A 10764-nucleotide genomic window follows, 5' to 3' on the forward strand; every position below is an offset into this window, starting at 1 on the left:
TGATCCAACGCTTCTCCTTATTTCATGGTCCGGAGATGCAAGCAGATTAACCCCTGCAAAATAGCGAAAAATCGTTAGCCGTCAAGATGAGGTGCGGTTAGTGAAAAGGTTGACGGTCCCAGTAAGGGTTAAAGGCCGAGCGGTTTGAGTTCCATCCAACGCTTGGCGTAGCTTTGCGAAAGGAAAGTGCTCGTAGGATAAAGCTTGCGAAATGGCGAAAAGAGGTAGGGCCCGATGCAAAGGCAGAGATGTTAAGACAGTGTAAAAACTGATCATGTCTCATCTGATCGGACGGCTAGTGTAATTTCATTTGGCGAAATTGCTAGAAGGTTATGCTCTGCGAAATGGCGAAAGAGCGAAGAGGAAAATACATAGGCATGTTATGACCCGTTGGAGTGAAATTTTTGAATTCTTCTATGAACTCAATTATGAAGGCACGACCGAAGCATGCGGTATAAATGTCACAGTTAAGAGCCCGACTACCATATATGATCTCGTATCAATTGAATGAAGGCATCATTTTGAAGAGTAGTTGCAGAGAAGTGCTTACAGAGCAAATTTCTTCAGTTGCAGAGCGGATTTCTTCAAGCAAAAAATAGGTTCTCTTATACTCTTGTTTGGCAATTACTTAACACAGTGTTTTAATTGAGGTCTTGATTTGTCACAGAACAGTTGGGGTTAGTAATTAAATTGTTTGCATAGTCTTTAAGATGGCACCTAAAAGAGAATTCTCAGGAAAGGTTAATAATTAGGAGAGGGATTATATGATAAGGGTAACTAGCTGAGAGATCCTCAAATTGGGTTGTCTGGGTTGGGATTATTTAAAGTTGGATTTGGCATGAGAAACTCCCCAGCCCCACAGAACAGTATCTGGGAGTTGTGGTCCGTGGAGTATTCATGGATGTGGATCTCCTAACTCAGATTGCACACAACTATGACCCAATTACAAGAAGTGTTAAGGATATAAGTGGGAAAACCCTCATTGAAATAAATAATGAGGAGTTTAGAAATGCTTTTGGGCTTAGTGAATTTACCAATTTTCTAGAGCCTATTAATTTAAATCACTAGCCCAGGTTTACAGTGTGCAGAGGAACCACCTTAGAAATGGGCCTCTTAAAGAATTCTTTGTGAAGATAGGTGGGTTAATAGTTGTAGGACCTAACACTAAGGAGCTTTTTTCTCTAAATCTATTTACCCTTAGGGCCAAAGGATTATATTGGTCACTCTGCCAAATTCTAAGAGAAGATGATGAGACAAATATGCCAACTCATTACATGCTAATGGTTGCTCAAATTTTGAACCCCTCTTTGGCAGTGACCTTTGATTATGCTTCCTTTATCACTGATGCTATCCATGAAGGATTGATAGGAATAAAGAATGGGAAAGTGGATAGGCCTTTTGGGTGGTATTCCCTCCTCATGCATTTGTTTTTATTCAAAGGTGGTGACTATTTTGCAAGTGGGATGGATATTGTGAAAGAGAAAAATGGAGAGAAGATGCCAGTGCAGTTATGGAGTACAATGTTGTTATGGGACACAGAAGATGCAAACTTCTTAAAGTTTGATAAGTGTTTTGCATCTAAGATTAGGACTCTTATCTATTCAGAGAATCCAAGAGTCCTTAAGGTTCTTTTGGAATTCATTAGGCCAAAAGAGTTTGCTGAGAATGTTGAAATTGTCCATAATTGGGGTGATATTTACTTATACCCTATCTCCATAGTCTTTAGAGTATATGGCTTCAAAGGCACTCCATTTTTGTTACCCTACCAGGTCCCTCTTAAAGTGGGAACTGTAGAGATCCTCAAACAGATCGGTGGTGTGCAGGAGGCAGAGTTAACAGGCAGAGGTAAAGGGACCATTTTCCCTACAGTTACCATAGCACATCAATTTGTGATAATTAAAGGAGGTTGGAAGTGTTTTGAAGATTTCCTTAAACCATACAATTTATCAACTATAGTATCCCGATGTGCTGACCCTAAAGACTTCTTCAATGACATGTTCAGAAAGAGGGCAATATGTAGAGGTAGACCCCACCGATTCCAATTTCTTGAAGACCTCTTTAGGAATGAGTTTGATTTGGATGAACAAGAGCTGAGGAAGGAAAGTGGGTGGCCTACAAAAAGGCTTTAGACTTTGTACACCAATTTGACACTAGCTATTGTTTATGGTGAAAATGGATAACAATAATAACAATATTGAAAGGCTAAAATGAATCCAACCACTAAACCCTAGCCTAACAATGAACAAAGATCCACCATAACATATGAAGATTACCTAAGACAATGCAAATAACTCAAAATCACAAAGATTATACCATCACATGTCCAATAGGGTTTTGATCTCCATTCTTCCTATCTCCATTGATCTTGCTTGATATATTTGCTCTCAGATTTTTATATGCACAAGAGCTCAACAAAGAACGGAATGTGGTTGCAAGTAGGATCGTAATGTAGCCAAGTACTCCAAAATCAGTCATTAACATGTGTCATTAGGGTTTGACAATGAAGGAAGCATCTCCTTAAATATAAGACACAATATGAAATGGAGGGTTAAGATTGAGAGGTGTAAAAAGAGAGGTCGACTAGGATTAGAGGGTAGGTAAAAGAAATACCAAAATAATGAAAGAGGTAGGTAGTGTATGAATTAAGAGATGAATGACATATGTCATGTGTAGAAAAAGATAATGAATTAATTAAATAAATAAAGATTTATTTAATTAATAGAAGAAGTAGGACAATTAAATAAATAAAATATTTATTTAATTTAGGAAAGGGATAATTTAAATAAATAAATGTATTTATTTAAATGAGAAATAAGGCTAGAAGAGGATAAATGAATTAATTAAATAAATAAAAATTTATTTAATTAATAGAAGAATTAGGCTTAGATAATTAAATAGATAAAATATTTATTTAATTAGACATGACAATTTTGGGTGTCTACATTTTGCCCCTCTTTGAGACAATGCGGCTTGTCGCGTTGTTTCAAAGAAGATAAGATGAACTGATACAGAGTTGCCCCAAGATGGGAATTATATGCCCCCTCGAGAGATTGGATGAAAAAGTTTGAAAAGATTGCAGACAATCTCTCGATAAGAAAGAGAGGCTAGAATGGACTGACCGGATGAAGTGACAAAGTCACAGGATGAAGAATACTGACTCGGGAAATGAGGGCAAAGGCTAGGGTAGGCTATAAGATAGACCACGGGAAAAAGACATCCTCATTGTCATCTACACCCTTACAAGATCACAGTGCAGAGCGAGAAAAAGAGCAACAACAGTCAGCAGCGATGGCCTTCGTTCATAGATTCGACCGCGTTCGCCGATTCCAAAGACCAGCAAATACAGGAGAGCCGGTAAGTACCAGAAAACCTCCTCGTACTTTCACGCATTTCAAGTTTTGTCATTAATGCTCAATAGGTAGCAATAAATGCGCTAGGAATAGGGTAGTTAAAAAAATGCAAAAACGCGCAACCGCGTCTGTGTCTGTGCCAGGCGCGTCTGTGTCCAACAGGCGCGTCTGTGTCGGGTCCAGGCGCGTCTATGCCTGGGACCGCGTTTGCGAGTAATGCGAGCGCGTTTGCGAATTCCAGACGCATTTGTGACGTTTAGGGGCGTCTATGTTCCCTGGCCGTGTTTATGAAGGATTTAGGCACGTATGTGTTCAGAAAGCGCGTCTATGTTGCAGAAGCGCGTTTGTGCAGTCTATAAGCGCGTTTATGAGTTTAAAGCGCGTTTGTGAGTTTAAAATGCATAGTTTAAGTCTTCTAGGTCAAATCGACAGTTCTGTGATGAACATACGCTGCCGATTGGATAAGCTGCTGAGAGGACACACTCAAGCAGGTCCTCTAGGAAGACTAGGATAGATCAAGGCACTTTGTGATGAACAGGGAGCACCAAGATAGGCAGCACTTTGTGATGAATAGGGAGTGCAAATGTGAGTAACACTTTGTGATGAACAGGGAATGTCACACACGTAGTACTTTGTGATGAACAGGGAGCACTACTAGGGTAGATAGCAACACTTTGTGATGAACAGTGAGTGTCACTAGGATAGATAACCAGATGCATTTAGATAGCAAGTAGCATTTTGTGATGAATAGTGAATGCCACGATAACTGACATGATTGATTGGTTGACTGCAGGAGTATCTGCCTATGCTGGAGTCACGGGAGAGATTCCCGTCGACACAGAGATTGCGACCAGAGTTGTCGATTCAGGACATGATTGCGATTGAGGAGATGGGCCTCAAACATGTGCTATATGTGATCGAGTTTCGGGCAAACATGGGTTTGCTGACTGCACTGGCGGAGAGATGGCACTCCGAGACTTGCACGTTTCACTTGCCTATGGGGGAGATGATAGTGACCCTCGAGGATGTGTACAGGATACTGCATATACCGATCGATGGAGAGCTAATTCCATATGATCGAGATGGAGACAGGGAGGCACTGAGACGAGTATTCTAGGATCCCAGTTTGGAGATGAGAGCAGGGCACGTGGCATGGGATACCATGACCGCGACAGGGTTAGCGCTGCCGGCTGTTATTGGAGGAGCCATGAGTGGTTTCTTATGTCCTGACAGGGCTACCCGGGGATTGGCAGTGGGCTGGGGAGGAGCACTGAAGACACTGGTGACTGAGGACACCAGATATGCTTGGGGGCCATGTGTCCTGGCACATTTGTACTATGAGCTGCATCAGTTTGTCTATCACAGATCAGTGGGCTTGGGCTGCGGAGTGACACTGCTACAGGTGTGGGCATATGAGCACCTTCCTATCACACGGCCTATCCACTTCAGAGGCAGAGGACATGGATGGAGTTTTGTACACCTATGCGATATGATTACGTCACAACCTCGAATTGGTCGGCTGGAGCACTGGAGGCGGGTCATAGATGACATTGATATGGTTATCTGGAGGCCGTACCTGGGGTGCGAGGAGTGGGATGATGATGCCGTGGAGCTGCCATACACATTTAGGAGCAGATATCTGATTGGGCGTACGCCCTACATACTGGAGAGGCAGCTAGTTGACAGGGTTGGGAGACAATTCAACAGGATCCAGAGGATACCACGAGGCTCGGGCATGTATGCCCGCACAGTCAGGGATCAGGCACAGTTCGGGCCATTGTTATCGTATGATCAGGCCGTCACACAGCTGGCTGAGATGATTCCACTACCTTGGGATATGTGGCCAGAGGTGGAGGATGCAGGGATGGACGCAGAGTATGCTGCATATTGGGCAGAGCATCCATTTCTGAGGTTGACAAATCCTGGAGAGCTGCTGGAGGGAGAGGTTGGAGGGGATGATGATGATGATGGTGGAGGGGATGGAGGTAGGGGCCGATGGAGGTGGAGGGGAGTAGTGGGGGAGAGGCGGGTAGCACCTCGGAGAGAGGGAGGACAGGAGGGAGCAGCCCAAGTGGTGAGGGGTCGAGGTAGATTGCCCCTACAGGTACCAGCAGCACAGGGTCCTAGAGCACAGGGACCTAGACAGGGACAGGTGCAGGGACAGGCATATGTACAGAGATAGGTACAGGTTCCCCAGCATGTACACAGACAGGCTCCAGTTTAGGCACCTAGACAGGTACAGGGGGAGGCATAGGTACAGGCACCCGTAGAGGGGGAGCCACAGGCAGAGGCTGAGGGTGGAGATCCTGAGGAGGATGAGCTGCTAGAGTTGAGAGAGATCTACCAGGGCCAGGCAGACGAGATCGCGGAGTTGGAGCGGGAGAGGGATCGTCTCAGGATCAAGCTCCGAGATACAGAGCGAGAGAGGGACCAGGCCATCCAGCGATATACTGAGGCCGAGACAGCTCTGAGAGCAGGGAGGCAGGCGGCAGAGGATGCAGGGGTAGGCTACGCATATGTGCTGCGAGCCGGAGAGGAGATTGGGTATTGGAGGGACCTGTACTATGGTGTCGTGCCAGCGGATCAGCGGGCGAGGAGCTTCCATAGATCATCGCGTACAGCGATGGCTACGGGAGGGAGTCGTAGGAGGCAGGCATCCAGCGGTGGGGTCATGGGTCCTCCACCACCACCAGACAGACAGGGTGATCCCGGAGCGGGTCCATCTAGAGCTCAGACTCTGTCGAGGCCAGGTGGCTCCGAGGGAGGGAGTTCATCATAGCCATAGAGGGCTCCCCTTTGTATCAGTATATGTATCATTTTTGTATTGTAGACACCTACGGGTGATTTTGTAGCCATATGATTCTTTTTGACATCATTGTATCATGACACTTTTGATTATATATGAGAGATGATCCATCTTTGTGGCAGCTATATGCATGTGTACCTTATGTGATGAAATGTTCTTATGTGATACATGTTTTATGATATGGATGCTTATATGATGCAATGCAACATATTTTTGTTCTTTTATGTTGTATATGTGATGCATGATGCAAATGTGAATGTATGTAATGCAAATGAATATGATAATGCAAATGATTATTTACATAATGAAAATGTGAGATGTGCTAACATGTGTTGTATGCAGGATGTGATGCAATTGTGATATCTATATGTATGTATGAAATGCTTATATGTGGTGATGTAGGTGTAACTATATGAAATGCAAATGTTTTTGGTGTGTCATTATACTCAGTCATGTGATAGCGGGCTACGCGGACTCGAGAAGGACAATGCAAGTCAATCAAGAAAGGTGGATGGAAGACAGAAGATATGAACATGAAAGAGCTTCTTGTGCGTTATCATCATTGAGCTTTATTATGGCAGAATAGGTTATGACAATCGAGGCATTTGTTCGGCCCAGAAAGTCATTGTACCTGTTTGCATGGAGATAAGACAGTCACAAACAAGGAATGCCCCAGTTCATACTAGACTCACAGTGTCCTCATATCCTTGGACAAGTCATAGCATTACTAAAAGACAATCCACAGACAGCAAATGCAAATAGGTGATGATATCCCATCCTCGCCTTTCTAGTCAAAGACATCCTGGAGATAGAATCTCTAGTCAGAGACATCCTGGAAAAGCTAAAAGATATGTCACCAAAAAGATAAAATCAAAAGAAAACCAAGACTCGACACCAACATCCACCATAGTCTTCAAGTTTAGTGTCTCTTGTCACTTGTTTAAGTCTTATTCGATTGTGGTCACAATGTTCATTTTCACAAAAAGGATAGATAGCACTGAACCATATGTTGTCTGAGTCTGTTGAAAGATTTGATTTTGTTGAAGCTCATTGTTGCTGCTGTGTCTCATTTGAAACTGACTGAATCCATGAAACTGATACTTTATTGTGGAGAAGATGGAACTTTATTGTGGACTGGTGATGCAGATGTTGCTTTATTGCGGATTGTGCGCGGATAGACTTGAAGGAAGCCGGAAGAAACTGTACTCCTCGAAACATGTGATGTTCTCAGTTCCACACCCATTACTAGACGTAGGATTTGCCTTAGCCACAGATAGGATCTGATTTATTATGGATGGAAAGGGAGTGAAAAGGAAGGGTTATGGATGGCTAACCAATCTTAGGTAGATCAATAACAAGCCATGATGGGAATAGGTAAGTTTATTGTGAGTGAATAGGTTGTGAGTGTGTGCAAAGTGAAAGATGAAAGAGAATCCTGAAAGAGGGAGGAGCAAAGTCTCTACGCATGGCGTTGGTGACCCAGTTTTCACCATGGTACTTGCCCAGGGCGCCACCGAAGTGGTTTTCACCGTTGGACGAAATTATTTCTCTTTACTTTTTTGAATTTTTCAATTTTTTTGTGTCACAAGGCGCCTGTTTGCCAGGTTTTCACCAAGTAATGATTTTTTTTGTTTTATAATTTTTTTTTTTTGTATTTTTGAATTAGGATATTCCAACGAGCTATGTGTAGAACCTGCGAAGGTGCATGCTGTTGATAGGATCCTCTAAAGGTTCACCTTCTATAGTTGAAAGCTGATATGCCCCAGATCCATATACCGCTGTGATGATGTAAGGACCAAGCCAGTTTGGTTCGAACTTGCCTTTCTTATCTCTGTCTTGCTGATTCTTGGGGTTCTCTCTGAGGACTAAGTCACCTACCTCAAATATGCGAGGCTTGACTTTGTGATTGTAGCTGCGACTCATTCTTTGTTGGTAAGCCTTGAGATGATTGAAAGCAGTGTGTCTTCATTCCTCCAGCAGTTCTAGTTCTTGTAAGCGAGAGACCCTGTAGTCTTCATCGTTGATTATGTTTTTCAAGGAGACCCATAGAGAAGGAAACTCGACCTCAATAGGCAAGATGGCTTCAGCACCGTAGACAAGTGAGTAGGGTGTAGCTCCTGTAGGTGTGCGGACACTTGTGCGGTAGGCCCAAAGTGCAGGATTAAGTTGGATATGCCAGTTACGGCTAGCATCATCGACTGTCTTTTTGAGGATTTTAAGAATTGTTTTGTTAGACGCCTCAGCTTGGCCATTACCTTGGGGGTAATATGGTGTGGAGAAATGATGAGAGATATGGAAGCGGTCACAGAGTTCATGAACATCCTGATTTTTGAAGGGACGCCCGTTATCAGTAATAATGGAAGTAGGAATCCCGTATCGGCAAATGATGTAGTTCAAAATGAAGGTAGCGATTTGTTTCCCTGTAACTTGTGTGAGAGGCACGGCTTCAATCCACTTTGTGAAATACTCTGTGGCTGTGATAATGAATTTATGACTGTTGGAAGAAGGAGGGTGAATCTTGCCTATGAGATCGAGTCCCCACTGATAAAAGGGCCAAGGAGATGCAAGTGGTTGTAGTTCCTGTGCTGGTGCATGTATGAGGTCTCCATGAATTTGGCACTGCTTACATTTCTTGACAAACTGATATGCATCTTTTTCCATAGTAGGCCAGTAATATCCAGTCCTGATGAGTTTCTTGGTCAAGGTAGGACCACTAGTATGCGGACCACATATCCCTTCATGCACTTCTCGTAACGCAATCTGAGCTTCGTCACTCTCTAAACATCTAAGAAGGGTGCCATCTAGACCTCGTCGATATAGGATATCAGCTAAAATGACGTATCGAGAGGATTGGCAAATGAAAGTGCGGCGTTGATTGTTCGATAGATCGGGAGGTAAGATATTGTCGCGAAGGTATGTGAATATGGAACCATATAACTAGGATTCAGGACCAACAACACATATCATTTCTGTAGGAGTGATCTCATATGAGGGAACCAACAGGTTGTCTACCAGGAACTCATAGCAGGTCTCATTTTGTGGTAGATCAATGAGCGAAGCAATTGTAGCCATGGCATCTACAGCACGATTCTATTCTCTTGGTATCTGCTCAAACTCTATCTTTGCGAAGTGCTATTTCAGATCATCTACCAGTTGTTTGTAAGGCATTAGTTTTTCATCTTTTGTTTGGTAATCATTAGTTTCTTGATGGATGACAAGTTGAGAATCCCCAAAAACCCGAAGTTCCTGGATCTTCCATTGAACTGCAATTCGTAATCCTGTTGTTAATGCCTCATATTCCACTATATTGTTGGTGCAAGGAAATGATAAGCGGTATGATTTTGGTATAGAATCACCTTGAGGAGTTATAAAGAGTATACCCACTCCTGCCCCATGCTGTGTGTAAGAGCCGTCAAAGTATAATTGCCATGGCTTTGCAGGTGATATTGTTAGAATGGACTCATCTGGAAATTCTGACTGTAGAGGAACATCATCTATCATGGGAGCATCTGCCAATTGATCTGCAATTGCTTGTCCTTTGATTGCTTTCCTGTCCATGTACTCGATGTCAAATTCACTCAAAATCATTACCCACTTGGCCAGCCGCCCAGTAAGTGTAGCTTTGTTGAGAAGATATTTTAGTGGATCGATTCTGGCAATCAACTTAGTCTTGTGAGTGAGCATATAATGTCGTAACTTCTGTGAAACAAAGACCACAGCGAGACATGCATGCTCGATTGGTGTGTAGTTTAGCTCATATCCCACCAATGTGCGACTGATATAATAGACTGCCTTTTCCTTGCCGTCAGGTATTTGTTGTGCTAGGAGTGCCCCCAGTGCCGTTGGAGTAGCTGATATGTAAAATAGCAATGGTTGATCTAGAATGGGTGGCATTAAGACTGGTGGGTTCAAAAGATAGTCTTTGAGCGCCTGAAAAGCCTGTTGACAGTTCTCATCCCATTTGAACTTGATGTTTTTGTGTAGCAGGTGCTGGAAAGGATTACACTTATCTACAAGTTGTGCTATGAATCTTCGTATGGATTGGAGTCTCCCTTGTAAAGACCAAAGTTGACTGATATTCTTGGGTGGCAGCATGTCCAAGATAGCCTTGACCTCTGCTGGATCGGCTTCGATTCCTCTTTTAGACACAATGAATCCTAGGAGCTTCCCGGAGGTTACTCCAAAGACACATTTCTTTGGATTTAGTCTCACCTTGTATTTTTCCAACCGATCAAAGACAACTGAAAGTATGTCCAAGTGTGTATCTCTGTCTATTGACTTTCCCAAAAGATCGTCAACATAATCTTCCACTGTTATGTGCATGAGATCATGAAAGATAGTAGTCATCGCTCTTTGATACATGGCGCTTGCATTTTTCAGCCCAAAGGGCATGACGTTCCAACAGAAGGTTCCCCATGGACAAGTGAATGATGTTTTATGTTGATCTTCAGGTGCAATCCTGATTTGATTATATCCAGAAAATCCGTCCATTAAGGATAACATTTCATGACCTGCTGTGAGATCAACGATCAAGTCTATGTTTGGTAATGGGAAATCGTCCTTTGGACAAGCCTTGTTGATATCTCTGAAGTCTATACATATTCGGAT

Source organism: Cryptomeria japonica, chromosome 8 (genome assembly GCF_030272615.1).
Source record: "Cryptomeria japonica chromosome 8, Sugi_1.0, whole genome shotgun sequence".
Lineage (NCBI taxonomy): Eukaryota > Viridiplantae > Streptophyta > Pinopsida > Cupressales > Cupressaceae > Cryptomeria > Cryptomeria japonica.